Here is a 21,095-nt window from a genome sequence, read left to right on the forward strand (position 1 = left end):
ATCAGTCATTGAAGGTTAGCATGCAGGTACAGCAGGCGGTTAAGAAAGCAAATGGCATGTTGGCCTTCATAGCGAGGGGATTTGAATACAGGGGCAGGGAGGTGTTGCTACAGTTGTACAGGGCCTTGGTGAGGCCACACCTGGAGTATTGTGTACAGTTTTGGTCTCCTAACTTGAGGAAGGACATTCTTGCTATTGAGGGAGTGCAGCGAAGGTTCACCAGACTGATTCCCGGGATGGCGGGACTGACCTATCAAGAAAGATTGGATCAACTGGGCTTGTATTCACTGGAGTTCAGAAGAATGAGAGGGGACCTCATAGAAACGTTTAAAATTCTGACGGGTTTAGACAGGTTAGATGCAGAAAGAATGTTCCCAATGTTGGGGAAGTCCAGAACCAGGGGTCACAGTCTGAGGATAAGGGGTAAGCCATTTAGGACCGAGATGAGGAGAAACTTCTTCACCCAGAGAGTGGTGAACCTGTGGAATTCTCTACCACAGAAAGTAGTTGAGGCCAATTCACTAAATATATTCAAAAGGGAGTTAGATGAAGTCCTTACTACTCGGGGGATCAAGGGTTATGGCGAGAAAGCAGGAATGGGGTACTGAAGTTTCATGTTCAGCCATGAACTCATTGAATGGCGGTGCAGGCTAGAAGGGCTGAATGGCCTGCTCCTGCACCTATTTTCTATGTTTCTATGTTTCTATTAGTCCAGGCCTCTAGGTTACTCGTCCAATAACACAACCACAATCCTACCATACCCAGCAGTGTGCAGCAATTCAGGCAACAGCATTGGCAATAATCATGGCCTCTCTTTCCAGGCATTCATTTTATGTCCTGTAATTTATTTCAATTGTTTTGCTTAAGAATATCCTAATGTTACTCTAGTGCGTGGTATTATTTTTCTCTGCACGATGTGGGGGCAGGTCATTACATGCAATCGGGTCAGATACAACTTTTGTTTTTGTTATTATGCAACACTTACAACTGAATTATATTCCAAACCAAACACTAAAACTGGTGCAACTCACTACATGTGGAGATGGTAGCAGTTTTGTCGTAGTCATTTTGTTTTGTATCCTAGGTTCCTTGCTTCGCAACCTGAACTTTGGGCCTTCTCGCTCCACTCCTTACCTCTGTACAGTTGTAGCAAGACTTCCCTACCTTTAGACTCCATCCCCCTTGCAGTAAAGGCCAACATTCCATTTGCCTTCCTGATTACTTGCTGTACCTGCATGCTCACCTTTTGTGCTTCATGTACAAGAACTCCCCAGATCCCTCTGTACCACAGCATTTTGTAGTCTCTCTCCTTTTAAATAGTAATTTAATTTTTTATTCTTCCTACAAAAGTGGATAACCTCACATTTTCCCACATTATACTCCATTGCCAATGTGTTGCCCACTCACTGTCTATATCCCTTTGCAGATACTTTGTGTCCTCCTCACAACTTGGTGTGGCGGGGGAGAGGGGATGGTGGGGAGGTGACATGATTTTTGTGGCAATCAGAGGCTTCTAGTTTAGCGCAGGCCGGGAGGGAGAGAGTAGAGAAACCAGAGGTGGGTTTTTGGTGAAGGGAAAGGTTGCTGGTTGAGTCTGAAGAATGGGAGTCAGACCGAGCAGGTGGGATCAGTCTCTGGTAACCACATATAAGGCTAGACTTTCCCGAGAGCCCCTCAACACTCGATTACCCACCCAGAAAAAACGCTAACGTCTTGCAACTAACGCTGGCGAGAATTTCCATAATTAAGGTAAATATAATCGCCCGGCGAGAAAATGGATCTTGCACCAGTATTCTCGGCGGATAAAGGCGAAACTAGGTGAAACGGGCAGTTCTTAAAATTATTTTTTAAATTTACTCCGAGGCTGCAGTTGGGCCTGGGGTGGGGGGAAAACTTAAAAAAAATGTCACAAAAAAAAAGTTAATAAATATTCCCAAGACAGTTTTAAAGCTAATCACCGTTTTACAATAAAAAAAAATAAAGAACCTTTAACTTCCCATTCTTTGCAGAGTACTCACCTACCGCCCTGTTTAAGCAGCTTTCACAGGGCAGTTCCCTTGGCGATCTGGACGGACTTCCATTGAGGCCAAACTTACACCCTGGCGATTTTCTCGGCAGTGTATGTCGGCGGTTTACTCCCGGCGGGCGTTTCAAGATTTGGGCGATATCATTTAAAAAGTAAGGGGAAATTTTTGCCGGGCGGTTTCACTCCCAAAAACAGCTGTACCGCTGAGAAAACCGCCAAAAATGAAGGTGAAAATCTAGCCCATACTGTTACACATTTCAATTTCATTCTCCCAAGTATCCACTTTACCACGCAGCAACGCTGTGAACCCCTCAGATAGTTGTGTTCCAAGCTGTTAACTCACCCACTCACATCTCATTGTTCTTCACATCAACAACATACCAGGAAAGCATGGGGCCAAAATTTCCCCTCTGAGAGGCGATAACGGGGTGGTAAGGCTTTTCCGCCCAGGGGCAAGCGGTGGATGTGACCCGTCTGCAATTGCCCCAGGGTTGGGGGCAATGGAAACGTGTTTCTGCCGCACCCCGTCTTTCCCGCCCCGCCCGGCACGCTGACCTATTACCGCTCGCCGCCGACCCCTGTTTTGCGCCGCGTCGAGGGAATTGCCCCGCGGGAGCATGGTCGCTGCTGGTCGGTGCCCTCGACAACTTCACGGGGCACAAAGCTGCCAGTGGCTGGGCGCTGCGGCCGCCTTTAAAGGGGAGGGCGTACTGCCGCGGCTGCCCTTAAAGGGGAGGGCGTACCGCCGTGGCCGCCATTTTGTTTGAATTTTCAGCCGACTCCTGTGGAGTGCACGGTGGCCTCAATAGGCCTCGCCGCATCATTGCCTTTAAGTGAAGGGGAGGAACGTTACAAGCCGTGTCACATTGATGGACACCGCCCCGATCCCGCCCCGCTAACACCTCCAACAGTGCCCGAAAGGCATTTTTTCATTTTAAAAGGGACCAATTTCCAGGTCTTCCCCCTGCCTCCTGCCCGAAACAAATTATCCGCCCGAAACGGGGCAATTTCCCCCACCACGCCCCCATCTATTAAGAGGTAGTGGTGCTGTCATGTGGTCAGGGTGATTGTACTGCAGTCTGACGCTGTGCTTATTTTGGAGTCGGGGTTTGTGAAAAAAACAAACACAGGGATCGTGTTTGTGCCGAGTGCAGTGATGTTGAACATAACCAGTCAAGTTCAGAAACAGCTTCATCTGGTGTTCATCTCTAAGGATTTGCACAATTACTCAATTGGGGCAGCATGGAATACTTGTAGATATGTGTGTTTCTCTAACACATTTTAGTTCTAATTTAAAACTAATGTTTTTATGTATAAAGAAGAAAGTTCCATTAAATAAGTGTCATTCTACATTCACAGGGAATTGAAGTGAAAAAAGGATGTTTTTAATCTGATTCAGTCAATGTTTTTGATGCAGGGAGATTCATAACCGTTTGATTCAATCAATGTTTCAGCAATTACTCCAAGGTTTGTTGCCAGTCAGTCAATTTTTAATTTTTCTTGTGGTTGCGATTGGGAGGAGGAAGAAAATGGCCGGCTCGCTGTTTCTGCTTTGTTTTTCATGTTGCAACTAAGGGAGTCGTAGCAGGTGCTGAAATCGTGCAGCAATTTCCAAATATGGACACAGGTCCATGTGGGATTGGAAGGTTCGCCGCACTGGTGAAGAAGCGACTGCCACAAGTTATCGGTTTAGGGTTTGTGGCATGGCCACATCTCGTGAGTGAAGAGGCTGCCATTTGCAATGCCAATCAGCCAACTTTACAAGCAGTTAGTTAGCAGAAGGTTGACCAGGCCATCCAGAGCTGTCCCGATGACTTAGTGCAACATCACTGAGGGAACTTGCATGCTCCGATGGCGTGCAGTGCAAACAGATCAGTAAAAAGCCATAACATTCAATTTTCAATACCACAATACGATTGAAAAGAAACCAGTGATTTGTACCTTCTCTCCCCCAACTGAAACTATTGACTCATGCTGTGGGTAAAGAAAGAAAGATTTGCATTTATGTAGCGTCTTTCACGACCACCGGATGTCTCAAAGCGCTTTACCGCCAATGAAATACTTTTTGGAGTGTAGTTGCGGTTGTAATGTGGGAAATGCAGCAGCCAATTTGCGCACAGCAAACTCCCACAAATAGCAAAGTGATAGTGATCAGATAATCTGTTTTTTGTTATGTTGATTGAGGGATAAATATTAGCCAGGACACCGGGGATAACTCTCCTGCTCTTCTTCAAAATAATGCCATGGGATCTTTTACGTTCACCTGTGAGGGCAGATGGGGCCTTGGCTTAATGTCTCATCTGAAAGATGGCACACCTTTCACAGTGCAGTATGTCCTCAGCACTGCATTGGCGTGTCAGCCTAGATTCATGTGCTCAAGTTCCTGGAGTGGGATTTGAACCCACAACCTTCTGACTTAGAGTCGCGAGTGCGACCCACTGAGCCACAGTTGGCACTCATAGTTATATATGCCCCGGCTGACCAATCAAAACTGTCAGATCATTCCAGCACCACCCTATCTGCGATCAGCAAACCGGGGGCTTTCCTGATCTGCACAGCTCAGGTACAGAAACTGAAAGATTGGGGAAGCCCAATTGTCTCTAATAACCATCATAAGGTAACGATTGTCAGTACTCTTGTATCTGAGCTTGAAGCTTGAGAGTTCAAGCCCTACTGCATAGAACTCAAGCACATCAATCTAGGCTGATAAGTCAATGTAGTGCTGAGGGAGTTCTGCACTGTTGGAGGTGCAGCCAAATGAGAAGTTAAACCAAGGTCTTGTCTGCCTGTTCAGGTGGATGTGAAAGATCCCATGACGCTTTTTCAACAAAGAGGATCGGGGAGTTCTCCCAGTGCCCTGGCTAGACCACCAAAACAGATTTATTTTTTGGTCATTTATCGCATTGATCTTTGTAGGACCTTGTTGTGAACACATTGGCAGCCACATTTGTCTGCATTACAATAGTGGCAACATATCGAAAGTACTTCATTGTGCTGAAGTGCACTTTGGGATGATGTGAGGATGCGTATTATATAAACAAAATCATCTTCTATCCAGTTAGTGTGTCACATAACCTGGTCCAAATGTTTCAAGATTTTGAAGGGCTTGCTGGCTATCTAGATGCTGGATGAATGCCATTGGTGGACATATTCTGACCTGGGCAAAATCAACCATGCAGTAAAAAGCCCTGCTTGACATATTCTGCCTGGTTTTTGAGACCTGCTACAACACTATGCTATATTTCTGTTTGTGTCTAGACTTCATCAGTGGATGCTCAACTTGAGGAGGCCTTCTGAAAACTTGTTGAGTTTATTCAATACAAATGTGACAGGGAGCCAAACTGCATTTTTACAACATGTAAGAAAACACGTCTACTAGAGAAGAATGTTCCGGCATCTCCGATAATAGGGTTGCCCCTTTGCCAGCACGGCCTGGTACGTGAATAGAAAAAAGGTGTATGTTACATCAGATATGTTGCTTCAAGGTCCTCTCTAAGTTCTCCCAAACCTTTTTATACACTAGGCCACAGCACATTGAAAATAGTTACAGACTAGAATAACCAGGTACGGTTTGGAGCAAAACCTTATTTGCTGTTCCTGCAGATTGCACCTTTCTTCCCCTGTGTTGCACAAGCAGACACGCACACATGGTCCTGGACCAAAGAGGGGAAGGACAGAGATAATATAGAAAAACGTTCCAAGTTATTTCACAGAGGCATATTTGGACAATACAGAAACACCGAGCCAAAGTAGAAGATATGAAAAGGGGTGAACATGACTTTGGCCAAGGAGGTGGGTTTTAAAGAGAGCTTTAAAGGAGAAGCGTAAGTGAGGGAGGGAATTCCAGAGTGTAGGGCCGAGATGAATGAAGGCACGACTGCCAATTGATGTGGCGAAGGAAGGGTGTGGTAATGAACAAGAGGTTAGAGTATTCGGAATGGAAGTTTCTCGGGGGGGTGGGGGGGTTCAAGAGCTGGAGGATGTTACAGAGATAAGGAGGAACAAGGCCCTAAAGAGATTTAAATATGACAATGAAAATTTTCAATTGGGGGCGTTCAGGAATCGGGAGTCATTGTGAGTTAGCAAGGAAAGGGTTGATTCCATTTAGAACGGAAATGAGGAGGAATTTCTTCTCTCAGAGGGTTATGAATCTGTAGAATTCTCTACCCCCGAGAGCTGTGGAGGCGGGGTCATTGAATATGTTTAAGGTAGAGATAGACAGATTTTTGAACTGATACGTATGCTTATCATTATAATAAATCACACATGGCCCATGCTGAAGCTGATCACCTTGTGACCTTTAGGTTTAATGTAAACTCCAAAAGTGAGCACTGCAGGTGGAGCCTGCTTAATATAGGGAGGCAGCATGAGGTGCAGTAATGTGTGCCTCCCGGGCTTTCCTCATCTGTTGGCTATTACATATAATTACATGGTACAATGCAAGGTACAGAGCATGGCTGCAAATACATCACATGAACAATAAGGGAGTCAAGGGTTATGTGGAGCTCGCAGGGAAGTGGGGTTGAGGCCAAGATCAGATCAGCCATGATCTTAGTAAATGGTGGAGCAAGCTCGAGGGGCCAAATGGCCTACTCCTGTTCCTATTTCTTATGTTCTTATGATTGGCGAGTAGGAAAGAACACAGGCAGCAGAGTTTTGGACAAGCTGAAGTTTATGCAGAGTGGAAAGTAGTTACAAGAGCATTGGAATAGTTGTATTTGGAGCTAACAAGGGCATGGATGAGTTCTTCAGTAGAAGATAGGCTAAGGCAGGTGACGTTACAGAAGTGGAAGTAAGCAGTCTCCGTGATGATGGTTATATGGGGTCAGAAGCTCGGCTCGGGGCTAAATTGGATGCCAAGATTGCGATTGATGGAATCAGTTGTAAGGGTAGAGAGTATATGACAGGGGCCAAAAACAATGGCTTCAGTCATCTTTATTTTTAAATGCAGGAAATTGCAGTCCATACAAGACTGGGTGTCGAACAAGCAGTCTGGCAACAAAGGAGGCAGTGGAGACATTGAGAAGGTTGGCGGAGAGGTGGAGCTGGGTGTTCTCAATGTACATTTGGAAGGTGACCTCATGTCTGTAGACAATGTCACCAAGGGGCAGTGTATAGATGAGGAAGAGGATGGGGCCAAGGACAGAGCCTCGGGGAACTCCAGAGGTAATAGTTTGTGGGTGGGAAGAGAAGACTTTGCCAGAGATTTTCTAGCTACGATTGGGCAACTAAACAAGGTTAATCCCACTGAGCTGGACTACGGAGGAAAGCCGTTGGGGGAGGACGGTGTGGTCGACCATGGCAAAAGCTGCAGATAGGTTGAGGTGGACGAGGATGAATAATAGATCATGTTAACAGTCACAGAGAATAGAATTTGTGACTTTGTGCTGTGATGGGGACAGACACCTAATTGAAGAGATTCAGTCAAGGAGTGGCAGGAAAGATGTACATGGATTTAGGAGGCGACAGCAGGTTAAAGAACTTTGTATGGTAATCTTTTGGATTGTGGATAAATCAAAAAGTATTTATTCAATTTTTTGTTATTTAGTGCAAAGTGCAGATCATAACTTCCACAGAGAATCAATACAAAATACACTGAGCACAAACATCACAACAGAGCACAAATACAAACGCAAAATATGGCGGATGCTGGAAATCTGAAATAAAACAAGATAAAAATAACAATACTGGAAATACTCAGCAGGTCAGGAGGTATCTGTGGAGAGAGAAACCGAGTTAACGTTTCAGGTCGATGACTGGTCTGATAAAGGGTCATTGATCTGAAACGTTACCTCTTGTTTCTCTCTACACAGAAGCTGCCTGACCTGCTGAGTGTTTCCAGCATTTTCTGTTTTGATATTATTTTATATTCAGGACACATTCAAACAGAACAGGAATTGAATAATTGGTGCGGGTGTTGGCATTAATTTAGTTTACTTTTACCCAAGAGGAATGTTCAGAATGGGTTGCTTCAAACGTGTCACAGGTTACATGATATACAGTGTAAATACATTCACTCTCTCTGTTGAATGAATTGGGACACACATGGCTTGTCTGTTCGATAATGTTTATTCAGTATTGTCCACTCACTGCGCATTAGTCATTCCATACTGCATTGTGTACCATTGCATGGACACTGAAATTGTGTTCTGTTGTGTGTTGCTGTCCAGTGGTTTAGAGCAATATTTTGCCAAGTACTTCCATTTGATACAATGGCACGGACACTGCGTTCAGCAGCAAAGGACCGGCACTTGCTGTTCACCTCGAAAAAGTTATCCACAAAGTTTTAGCAGGCTCTAGAGTGCAGACTTTCGGGCTGAAATTGCCCCCTTTTTAAAGAGCAATGACCGCCTCAAAGAGACGGTAAGCGGTCGGTAGGCACCTATTGCTCAGTCGGGGCGGAGGCGCCAACATTTGCAAAATTGCCCTTCTTTATTTTTGTGGCCGCCCTGCCCTTGTTCCCGCAGGTACCAACCCTTTACCGACCGGCACCAACCCCCTTTCCGCTCCCGCGGGGAAATTGCCCTGCAGGAATGGAGGAGCTGCCGATTGGTTCCCCCAACAGCTTTCCCCGGGTGGGAAGCTGCTAGTGGATGGGCGGCGTATCTGCCCTTAAAGGGGAGGGCTCACTGTAGCGGCCGCCATTTCATTTTAATTATCGGCCGACTCCAAAGTCAGCCCTACAATGGCGGCCAAGGCACCCCAGCCTGGCCGAACCCTTCCCTGGTGGCCCACTGGGCAGTACTGAAGTCTCTGCAGAGCTTTCAGTTGCCATCCCCTTTAACTGAAGGGGAGGGGCATTGTGACACGTCAGCACAGTGCTCATGAGTCCGCCCGCGTTCCGCCCCGCTCCTTGCCGACTTCTGTGCCGACGCAGCCCGACTTCACCGCCCCGCCAGAGAAATATTAAAAAAGAGGGCAAAATCCCTCGAAACATTGTCCCAACAATTGGGGCGGTAAATCCCCAAGGAAATTGGTGAGTGTCAGGGGGCAATTTCGGTCCCTTTCTCTTTTCCAATGGCGCTTTAAATTTGGTGCCCTCTATAGGGTACCTGTAGCTTCTATGAACAGGACAAGCAGCAAGGAGGCTGATCAACCCATCAGATTGAAGAATCCTCACAGACGGCAAAGCAGGAAGTAAAAAACAGGAAATATAAATTACATTTAAATCATTGTACAGAAAGCAAAATAAAAATTGGGACATACACATGGGGTTAAGGGAGTCATTTAAAAAGAAAACCACAAACTTTAAAAAAAGATTCTTCTGAGGGAATGAGACTCCACACTTTTAAAATGAATGTTTCTGAGCCAGAGAGGTCGTTCAGCAGTAATTATGACTTACTACACTGTTTAAAAACTCAGTTACTCCTGATTGAACAATGGTCAAGTTTTTCATCGGCCTTTAGTGCGATACTCGTGGGTAATTCATTGATGTTCACGCCTTAACAGTGATTTCTGTGCAGATTTCATTGGCAAATGGGTTATGAGGAAAGGTTGAGTAGGTTGTGCCTCTACTCATTGGAGTTCAGAAGAATGAGAGGTGATCTTATCGAAATGTGTAAGATTATGAGGGGGCTTGACAAGGTGGATGCAGAGAGGATGTTTCCACTGATGGGCGAGACTAGAACTAGCGGGCATGGTCTTAGAATAAAGGGCCACCCATTTAAAACAGAGATGAGGAGAAATTTCTTCTTTCAGAGGGTTGTAAATCTGTGGAATTCGCTGCCTCAGAGAGCTGTGGAAGCTGGGGCATTGAATAAATTTAAGACAGAAATAAACAGTCTCTTAAACGATAAGGGGATAAGGGGTTATAGGGAGCGGGCAGGGAAGTGGAGCTGAATTCATGATCAGATCAGCCATGATCTTATTGAATGGTGGAGCAGGCTCGAGAGGCCGTATGGTCTATTTCTGTTCCTATTTATGTTCTTATGTTATGTTCAAAGACTGCAACAGCACACCTTGTGGAGGAGCAGGATATCTCTGACGGCAACTTCCACATTTCTGCGTTGAACTGCACATGTGCGGGCGCCAGAAGTTACTGCCAGTTTTAATCAGCAATAACGGTGAGCTCTGACAACCTCGCCATTATTAGTACAGCAAAATCCAGGCCATTGTCTGTTTAGTGTGTCCTCTTTTGAACAGTTACCACATTTTAAAGTTACTGCATGGACATACTATTCTGTTGATGTGTGTTTGTTGGTGCTTCAGTATACATCAAAAATGGGTGCGCAATCATTGCATGATACTGTGTTGCCTCATCTTATTGAATGTTTGTCTTTGATGGCAAAATGTAAAATAATTTGGTCATAGAAGTTGATTATGGGTGTTCTTTTGCATGCCCAAGTATGCAAAGCTATGAACATGATTTTATGAATGAATTTTTAACTCACAACAGCAACAACTTGTATTTATATAGCGCCTTTAACATAGTGAAATGTCCCGAGGCACTTCACAGGAGCATTATGAGATAAATAATTTGACACTGAACCGCATAAGGAAAAATTAGGGCAGGTGACCAAAATGTTGGTCAAAGAGGTAAGTTTTAACGAGCGTCTTGAAGGAGGATAGAGAGGCGGAGAGGTTTAGGCAGGGAATTCCAGAGCTTAGGGCCTAGGCAACAGAAGGCACGGCCACCAATAGTTGAACGATTATAATGAGGGATGCTCAAGAGGGCAGAATTTGAGGAGCACAGACATCTCGGGGGTGTTGTGGGGCTGGAGGAGATTACAGAGATAGGGAGGGGTGAGGCCATGGAGGAATTTGAAAACAAGGATGAGAATTTTGAAATCAAGTCATTGTTAACCGGGAGCCAATGTAGGTCAGCGAGCACAAGTGAAACATTCGCAAAAAAATTAGTTATGAGTTCACATGAATGCAGCTTGCATCATATATTCGAATACTGAAAGAATAGTAATGTGTAACATATTGAGCTCACTTGGGATCTAACAATTTTGATGATTACATGGACAGATAGTGGAGGATTTATGATGGGTCAGCAAGTTTTATGGAAACTAAAATTCAACCTGTGGAAATGTTTATATCAATCCTGACCAATTTCCCATTTTATTATGTGAACCAGCCGTCTTGGTGAGCTACAAGGTACAGCGAATGGATGTGTTCTGATTTCATGTTTCTATGCACTGGTGGAAATAATGAAGCATGCTCCCAATATAAGTGGAAGCAGCTCCATATACTATTGTAACGTTACGTCTTACACCTCTCAAAAGTGATATTCCAGGAACTGAGTCATTTTTTTTTTGTAAAGTTGAATTGGGAGAACCAGGATATGAGACGTCAGCTTCTATCCAGTCCAAAACTGCAGATGTACAAGACAGTTCTACCTGCATATGTACGACCACGTAATTGATCCACTCGTGCAAACGTGTAACAGATCCACTCGCACATGGGTGGATACGTAATGGGCCCAATTGTGAAGGCAACTAACAAGAATTTTTTTTTAAATGAAGTGATTGAAACAAAACCTTTGCTATTTGTTTTCCAAACCTAACAATTCCCAACCAGTGAACTATAATGTCCAGTTTGAAATCGAACATTTAGACACCCTAAACAACTCTTGTCTTCAGTGCTATCTGATAAACTTTTAGTTCCGAAAATACTGCCCAGTTCTTAAAAAGTTAACCAATCCATCACATGCTTAGGGTTGGTTTGTCGGAAACTTGATGATGTATGTTGATGATTTAGAAATAGATCAGAAGGTAATCGGAACAAAACAACAACAATTTGTATTTTTTAGCATCTTTAACGTAGTAAAATGTCCCAAGGCGCTTCACAGCAGTGTTAAAGACAAAACAAATAAATTTGACACCGAGCCACATGAGAAGAAATTATGGGAGATGACCAAAAGCTTGGTCAAAGGGGTAGGTTTTATGGAGCGTCTTATAGGAGGAAAGCGAGGTAGAGAAGCGGAGAGGTGTAGGGAACGAGATCCAGAGCTTGGGGCCTAGGCAACAGAAGGCACGGCCACCATTGATTGAGCGGTTATAATCAAGGATGCTCAGGAGGGCAGAATTAGAGGAGCGCAGACATCTCGACGGGTTGTGAGGCTGAAGGAGATTACAGAGATAGGGAGGGGCGAGGGATTTGTAAACAAGGATGAGAATTTTGAAATTGAGACGCTGCTTAATCGGGAGCCAATGTAGGTCAGCGAGAGCAGGGGTGATGGGTGAGTGGGACTTGGTGCGAGTTAGGATATGGGCTGCCGAGTTTTTGATGACCTCGTGTTTACGTAGGGTAGAACTTGGGAGGCCAGCCAGGAGTGCGTTGGAGTAGTCATGTCTAGAAGTAGTCAAAAGTGCTTCTCCCACACCTTGCTTTAGTTGAGATTTCCCTTGGGTCGCACAGGAACAGTGGTTGGTTTGATCCGCATTGTGAACACTCTCCTGCATTGTGCAAATGGTGAGATGTTGAATGAAATCTATGGTAATTCCTTCAACAGGGAAGGGATTGAAAGGGCGAGTCAAGCCTGGTCAATACATAGCTCAGGGCTGGCCATCCAGCATCTTGAAAAGGCACTTGTAGCTGAACTATATGCAGCTTTTGGAATGCTTTATTTATCTGCCCTGTCAATGCACTTAATCCCAATGTGAGACATGCAGACCAACAAAGGGGAATGGGCTTAAGTTTTGAACCTATATATTTTAGGTTCATTGATAATGTATTAACTATTTGCTGCATGATGCGATTTAAAACTGGCGGCTGAAGGGGATTGACAGGGGAGATACTGAGAGGTTGTTTCACCTGGCTGGAGTGTCTAGAACTAGGGGGCACAGTCTCAGGATAAGGGGAAGGCCATTTAAGACTGAGATGAGGAGGAATTTCTTCACTGAGGGTTGTGAATCCTTGAAATTCTCGCCCAGAAGGCTGTGGATGCTGAGTGTCTGAATATATTCAAGACTGAGATAGATAGATTTTTGAATCTAGGGGTTTCAAGGGATAGGGAGATCAGGCAGGAAAGTGAAGTTGAGGTCGATGATCAACCATAATCTATTTGAATGGCAGAACAGGCTCGATGGGCCATACGACCTACTCCTACTCCTATTTGTTATGTTCTTATCAGTTGTGTAATAATAGACTAACAGATAACAGATAAAGGAGCAGCGTGCGGCCTGACCTGGCATTCGGCATGGCAGCCCCAACCAGCAAGGACCATCGGCAGGTAGGGGACTTCAAAGGGGCATACCACTTCAAAGTACAGCGGGTGCTGGAGGGTGACAGCTGTGAAGAGGATGACTGAATTGGACGTCACCAAGATCCAGGTCGCTGATTGGAGCGTGGGCAGGTACAGCAGGAGCAGCAAGACTGGGGCGCAGGAGTGGCGAATGATCGTGGGGCGACATGATCGGGGCCCAGGAGAGGCGTGAGTTCGGCGCCCAGAAGAGGCAAGGGCCCAGGAGAAGCATGGACGAACCCACACTGCATTATGTGTGCGCACTAAGTCCGTGCAGCAGAGCTTGGTCTCCCTTGCCATCTTGGTTAACCCTTGCCACTGGACCAAGACCTAGCTCTGTCAAGCCTGTGTGGTGACTGATGTGCAACGGCCACCACACGTTAAAAAATTCCACACACAGGCATCTTCCAACCTTCAACGTGTAGTTCCGGACCTGGAATATTAGGTCCTCCATTGAAACATCTGTGAACTCATCCCTTTTTAGCGTAGAAGCAAGTCATCCTCATTTCGAGGGATCGATTATGATGATGATGATAACAGACTAATGAAGACAGGAATTTCAAACTCCGATTTTACCTTCTCAAAAATAAAGATTTCCTCTTTTCTTTAATGACTCTATTTTCAGGAAATACACTTTATGCACTTCTTAATTAACCCCAACCCTGAATGTTGGATTAAGTACTTTGCAATATGTTAATTGCACTATTTTTCTCCTGAAATACAAATAACTGACCATAAAATGAACATTATACCACAGTAATATTTTTGTAATAAAGTCTTTTAGTATAATTTCAGTATAAGGTTCTGCTTTCAACAATGCGATCGAGAAAACTCAAATTCTGCAGGATGCTTACACATCTCAGTAAATGTGATTTTCCGCTAAACTGCTGCATTTCTGTCTTGTCTCTCTCTCTAATCGTCAGCCTTGGCTCAGAGGGTAGCACTCTCGACTCTGATTCAGAAGGTTGTGGGTTCAAGTCCCACAAATCTAGGCAGACACTCCAGTGCAGTACTGAGGGAGCGCTGCATTGTCGGAAGTGCCGTCTTTATGCTGAGACGTCAAACCGAGGCCCCATCTGCCCTCTCAAAGATCCCATGGCACTATTTAGAAGAAGAGCAGGGGAGTTATCCCCAGTGTCCTGGCCAATATTTATCCCTCAATCAACATAACAAAAACAGATTATCTGGTCATTATCACATGTCTGTTTGTGGGAACTTGTTTTGCGCAAATTGGCTGCTGCGTTTCCGCATTACAACAGCGATTACACTCCAAAATGTACGTCATTGGCGATAAAGCTCTTTGAGACATCCGGTGGTCATGAAAGGCGCTATATAAATCCCAGTATTTCTTTCTCTCTTGCCCTCTCCCTATAATTTAGATCCATACAGAATTCTAAATCCGTGAGGAACATTTCTAGAAAGTGAGGTAGATGGAAATCATGTGTGCAATCTTCAAAGTGAGAAGCTCCATGGTTTTTTCAAATGTCCAAGGATAATTAAGTATTTCTTTATGCTATTTCCAGGGATGAAATAGTTTCTTTTAAAAATATGATACAAACACAAATAGGCTTGGAAGAGAATCCACATTCAACTGTGTCAAGTATGCACCTCCTATAAAAGGCTACAGAGGAAAAAATTGCCATTATCATGCCAATATTTTGTTTGCAACCTTGGTTACCGACTTGCTTTGTCCGAAGTTCGTGAGGCAACATAAAGGAACTTGAAGTCGGACATGAATAGATTTGTGTCTCGCTTCTTTTGGGCCCAAATTTGCCCAGGAGTTGTTCTGTTTTTTTTGGAGCAACTTGATTTTTCTGGAGTATCTTAAAAGTCCCCATTCGGCACATTTAATTTGCGCCAGTGTAAGTGAGTTAGTTAGGATTTTTTTTAGTTCTTTTTTTTTCAAAAGGGGGCGTTACCAACCGTTTTGGCCATTTAAGCCAAATTGGACAGCTAATAATTGCTCCAAACTAACTTAGGTCAGTGTATGTGGCCACTTGTGGCCGCACAGAAAACCCTTGCGGAGAGTTAAGAAATCAATGCAGGTTAGTACATTCTAAAGCACCAAGACTTACAAAGCAGTGAACAAAGCACAAAAATATGCACAAAAAGTAATAAGCATTCAATAAAAAATAAAGAACTGAAGTAAATAATTCAATTAGCAAATAAAGAACCGAAGTAAATCATATCTTCAACTAAACTCGGCAGCGGCCGGCCTGTGCGGGAGGCCATTCGGCCTGGGATAGGGGTGGCAGGATGCACACCGGGAGGCTAGGCTCAACGCGGCATCCGTGAACAGGGGAGTGAGGGAGAGGCTGAATACGGCATCTTTGAACAGGGAGGGAGGGAGGGAGAGGCTGAACGCGGCATCAGTGAAGGGTGGGGAGAGAGATCCACAGCGACATCGGTGAAGGGGGGGAGAGAGATCCACAGAGGGCCCGCCCCAGCCAGTGCGGGAAACTATTCGGCCAGGGATAGGGGTGGCGAACATCGGGTCCCACTCACAACCTGCAGGGAGGGCGAGGAGCTACTGTGCATGCGCGCAGACTCCACTGCACATGCGTGCAGCTGCCGGCACTGTTTTCAGCGCAGGGCTGTAGCTTCACCCCCACTCCACGAGAAACACCGCACCAGGATCCGGGATACAAAGTAGAGCGGTCAGAATCGTGAGTACATTTTTGTGGCGCCATTTTGAGCGCAAAAAGTCGGTGCATTTCGGGTGAGTGCGCCGTAAAAATGGGTTGGGGAAATTTGGGCCCAATTTAAGAGTATCTTAACACATCTCAGATGTAATTTTTTTTTTTGGAAATTCGTAGCCAATCGTTCCAATTCTTTGTCAAATCACAAACGCCAGAGGTCACCTTGCACACGCCAAGGATCACTCTGCGCCAATGCTCTTAGCCAAAAGGCCTAGAGCCACTGCACCGTTCCTGAAAGTACTGCAATACCAGGTTCGTGCCATGGAGGTGGATGGGTCAGGTCCCCCACACACCTCCGTGGAGGTGGATGGGTCAAGCCACCCCACCCACCTCCTGTTTCCAAAAAAGCAAGCATATACCTTCCTGATCCAGGGAGAACCACCCGGAGGTCATGGTGGCTACTCCCCTGTCAGGTCAGTTACGCATGATCTTAGCCAAAAGGCCGAGAAGCGGATGTAATTCAATGGCACAAAACAGAATCTGTGCTTTAAAGCTACAGACAAATTGTGAACGTTAAATGTTTCTTCCTATAGCATGGAGACTCTGTGAGGATATAGTGGTCCAGGCTCAGTATTATCAGAAGTGTTAGTGAAGTATTGTGTGTTATTAATTTTGAATCCGATGAGGTAGAAGTTAAATGTTAATACGAGTGAATGGACTTGCGATTATATGCCGCCTTTCACAACTTCAGGATGTCCCAAAGCGCTTTGCAGCCAATTAAGTACTTTTGAATTGTAGTCAGTGTTGTATTGTAGGAAAGACGGCAGCCAATGTGCCCACAGCTTGGTTACATAAACAGCAATGTGATAATGACCAGATAATCTGTTTTCATATCATCAGCATCATCATGATACGAAAACAGATTATCTGGTCATTATCACATTGCTGTTTACGTGACCTTGCTGTGCGCACTAGGTTGAACACCATTGCTTTTCTTCGAATAGTGCCGTAGGATCTTTTATGACTCCCTGAGTTGGTTTAATGTCTCATCCGAAAGACAGCATCTTAGACTGCAGCACTCCCTCAGCACGACACTGAAATACCGGCCTAGATTATGTTCGCAAATCGGACTTAAACGCAGCATCTTCTGACTCAGAGGCAAAAGTGCTACCACTGAGCTCAGGCTGATGCTTAGTATTTCCAATCAGTTAAACATGCAAGCAATGCTACAATATTAGATATTGTGCAAATAAATTTGTAACAATTTGTTGGGAGTAATGGCTCACTTGCCGGGATGGTCTTTGATGCAGAACAAAAAAGAAGTATCTGCGGAAGTTTCAAAAATATTACAGGGTCTTTAGTAAGAAGAGAAACTAAAATGGGCTGAAGTACTGAAATTCAATAGATGTGACAAAAAAGTTGCTTGGGTTTGTGTTTTGGGAAAATTGGAACTATTCTCAGAAAAATTAATCTTTGAAGCCAATGTCCATTCATATGACAAACAATTGGTTTGGTCGTAAGCAACGGGGAGGTTTGAAAATCATCATCATAGGCAGTCCCTCGGAATCGAGGAAGATTTGCTTCCACTCTAAAAGTGAATTCTCAGGTGACTGTACAGTCCAATATGGGAATTACAGTCTCTGTCACAGGTGGGACAGACAGTGTTTGAAGGAAAGGGTGGGTGGGGAGTCTGGTTTGCCGCACGATCCTTCCGCTGCCTGTGCTTGTTTTCTGCATGCTCTCGGCGACAAGACTCGAGGTGCTCAGTGCCCTTCCAGATGCTCTTCCTCCACTTAGAGCGGTCTTTGGCCAGGGATTCCCAGGTATCGGTGAGGATGTTGCACTTTATCAAGGAGGCTTTGAGGGTGTCCTTGAAACATTTAAGGATCTGCCCATCTAGGGATCGCCTGCCGTGTAGTTCTGAGTAGAGCGCTTGCTCTAGGAGTCTTATGTTGGGCATGCGGACAATGTGGCCTGCCCATTTTTGAATCCAGGTTTGAAAAATGGAGTTGTCAGATGTTGACATGTTTTGAGGTCATGAAAGCTATTGTAAGGAGTTCCATTCCTCCTATTATAAGGAGTTCCATTCCTCCTATTTCAATGGCAGCCAATGTGGGAAAAGGACTTCATTGCGAGCAACATTAAGAGATGTTTCAACTGCTCTTGATAGTTGAGGCCACTGTTTGCCACGAACAATGGCCATTTGGAGACAATCATTTACATATAAAAACCGATGATGCTGGAAATACTCAGCAGGTCAGGCAATATCTGCAGAGAGGGAAACAAAGTTAACGTTTCAGGTCAATCAACCAAAGTTCTAACAAAAGGTCATCGACCTTAAATGTTAACTTTGTTTCTCTCTCTCCAAAGCTGCTGTCTGGCCTGCTGAGCATTGCTGGCATTTTCTGTTTTTATTTCAGATTTCCAGCATCCACGCAGTATTTTACTTTTGTGTCTTTACGTTTCAATTTTAACTTGGAATGTTTCTGGTTGAGACCTGTCAGAGACCAGCTAGTTCACCTGTTTACCTGCTTGTGGAATATTTTTTTGATCCACATAATTTTTGCCACCCTATATCTGGTGGTGGCGGCGGGGGGGAAACTACACACACATTGGCTCAGAATTTGCGGTGGTAATGATGGCGAAACTGTCAACGTTCGCGACATTACCTCTCTGAAACTGTCCGTAACTTCAAGATTTCGTGCATGCGCTGATAAAGGAAAGAGGTGTAACTGGGTATTTTTTTTATTCGTTCACAGGATGTTTACTGGCATATTGACTGATGAACAACTGTTCTGACTCTGAAAAACTAATTTTATATTTGTGGAATGTCAAATGTATCTATTATGATAAAAAACATGACGAGATTTTTAGAATAATAAAAAATTTATATTTTTAAAATCTTTTTAAGTTTCTTTATGATATTTCAGCTTCCACCTTAACCTCGTGTATATGTCCCAATCTTTGGGCCCAAGTTTCGGCCTCAGTTGCTCCTGATTTTTTGGAGCAACTGGTATAGAACGGAGTATCTTAGAAATTCAAATTCTCGGCATTTAGTTTGCTCCAGTTCTAGTCAGTTAGAACAGTTTCACTTTGGAACAGAATTTTTTTTTCAAAAGGGGGCGTGTCCGGCCACTTACGCCTGTTTTCAAAGTTTCGGCAGTGAAAACTTACTCCAAACTAACTTAGAATGGAGTAAGTGAAGATTTTTGTACGCTCGAAAAAACCTTGTCTACACTTTAGAAAATCAGGCGTAGGTTACAAATCAGGCGTAGGGAATGGGGGGGTTTAAAGGGAAGTTTACAAACATTAAACACTTCAGTTTTACAAATAAAGAGCCATCATCAATAATAAATGATAAAAACATCAATAAATCAACCAATAAATCAATCAAAAAAAATTAATAAGAAATAATTTTTTTTTAAATCAATAAATAAAACATTTTCTACTTACCGACTGCAGCACCGGGAGCCCTCCAACAGCGTGCTGGGATGCCCCCCCGCCCCCCCAGTGTGTCTCTGTCAGTGTCTCTATCTCTATGTCTGTCTGTCTGTCTGTGTCTCTCACTCTCTGTCTGTCAGTGTCTTTGTTTCTGACAGCGAGGGGAGGGGGAGGAGGGGGGTAGAGGGAGCGAGGGGGGGGCAGGGAGGGAGTCAGAGGGGGAGGGAGGGAAGGGGGCAGGATGGTGGAGAAGGGGGAGGGAAGGGGAAGAAGTGGGGGAGAGAAGAGGGGGGAGGCGAAGGGGAAGGCGAGGGAGGAGAAGGGGCGGGAAGGAGAAGGGGGGAAAAGGGAGAAGGGGAGGGGGAAAAGGAGAGGGAGGGGGGGAAGGAGAGGGAGGGGGGGAAGGAGAAGGGGGGGGAAAGGAGAAGGGGTGGGGGGGAGGCTGAATGGGCCGGGCCCGGCCGGGCCCATGACTTCGGGCAGGGCCTGTCCCCAGCACCAGATTTACAGGTAGGTGGTGTTGGGTCGGGTCGGGTCCGGGGTCGGGAGCGCGGGTCGGGTCGGGGGGAAGCGCAGGTCAGGGTCAGGAGCGCGGGTTTGGTCGGGTGGGCGGAGGGAGGTCAGTTCGGTTTGTGTCGGGGGCGGGGGGGGGAGGGAGATCAGGTTGGGTCGGGTCCGGTCCGGGGGGTGGGGGTCGGGAGTCGGGAGCGCGGGTCAGGTTGGGGGGGTGATGGGAGGGAGGTCGGTTCGGTTCGGGTCGGGAGGGAGGGAGAGGGAGGTCAGGTCGGGTGTGGGGGGCAGAGAGCGCGGGTCGGGTCCAGTCCGGGGGGGTTGGATCCCGTCCGGTCCGGGGGCAGGCGGGGGGGGAGGGGAAAGTGGGAGTCGAGTCGGGTCAGGAGGAAGCAGGAGCTGGGCGTGGGATGCAGCCTTATGCACGCAGCCCCAATGAGGCCATTCAGCCAGGGCTAGGGGCTGTGTGCTTTGGTTCCCTCCCACACAGTTTTAGGCGCCTGTAGCGCGCATGTGCAGAGGTCCCGGCACTGTTTTCAATGCAGGGACCTGGCTCCGCCCCCTACAGCTCGTGCTGCACCGCGCCCGACTCAAGAGGACCAGCAGGGAGCCGGAGAATCTGTAAGTTTTTTTTAGGCGCACTTTGTGACACGAAAAACCAGTATCCAGGTCAGGGCTGTGCTGTTCTAGGCGTGGCCCGAAACTTGGGCCCTTTATTTTACTCTTTAAAATTTTTTAAAGTGAATAGTAAAAGCCGCTTTTTATTTCTTGGTGTGCTTTCCCTGAGAATTCTTGAATGTGATTGGTTACTTAAATAGCTTGATGACATCACTGCTGCTGTACGCTGGGGATCCCCTTTTGACAACGCTGCAATCAAGTTAAGATCAAGAAAGCTAAAGTTGTTGCAACAGGGATCACGAGATCTTTGTGGACAACTTTCTTCAAGGTCCGCAGCGACCACCGTCGCTTTCAGGCCATTCAGTTCTATTCTGTAGCTGGGCAAAGAAGTAAATGGAGAATGTTACTGGTCCTGCTGTCACAAGTATAAATCTTCCAGGATGCTAGCTTCTGCAGCAGAAAATAAGACAGATGGTATTCTCCAGACTGGAGATGCCCCTTGGGTTCATGAGGTAGTGAGCTGTTGGTGGTAACAGCATGCAAGAGATGGAATGAGAGAAGGACAAAGGAGGGATGTGTGAGGTAAGGAGAGAAAGGGAAACAGAGAGTGAGAGAGGAAAGGAGAAATTGAGAGAGGCAGCGAGGGAATGAGAAAAAAGGAAAAGAGAAGGTG

General features: G+C 45.6%; 1 protein-coding gene and 1 pseudogene across 1 annotated transcript in view; one reads left to right on the forward strand and one right to left on the reverse strand.

Moving 5' to 3' along the window:
• The window catches only part of astn1 (astrotactin 1), a 3,463,295-nt gene that overhangs the window by 2,126,167 nt on the left and 1,316,033 nt on the right, over positions 1 to 21,095 (forward strand). The window lies entirely within an intron of this gene.
• LOC139270012 (U2 spliceosomal RNA) lies at positions 16,129 to 16,367 on the reverse strand (annotated as a pseudogene).

The sequence above is a fragment of the Pristiophorus japonicus genome, chromosome 8 (assembly GCF_044704955.1).
Source record: "Pristiophorus japonicus isolate sPriJap1 chromosome 8, sPriJap1.hap1, whole genome shotgun sequence".
Taxonomy (NCBI): Eukaryota; Metazoa; Chordata; class Chondrichthyes; family Pristiophoridae; genus Pristiophorus; species Pristiophorus japonicus.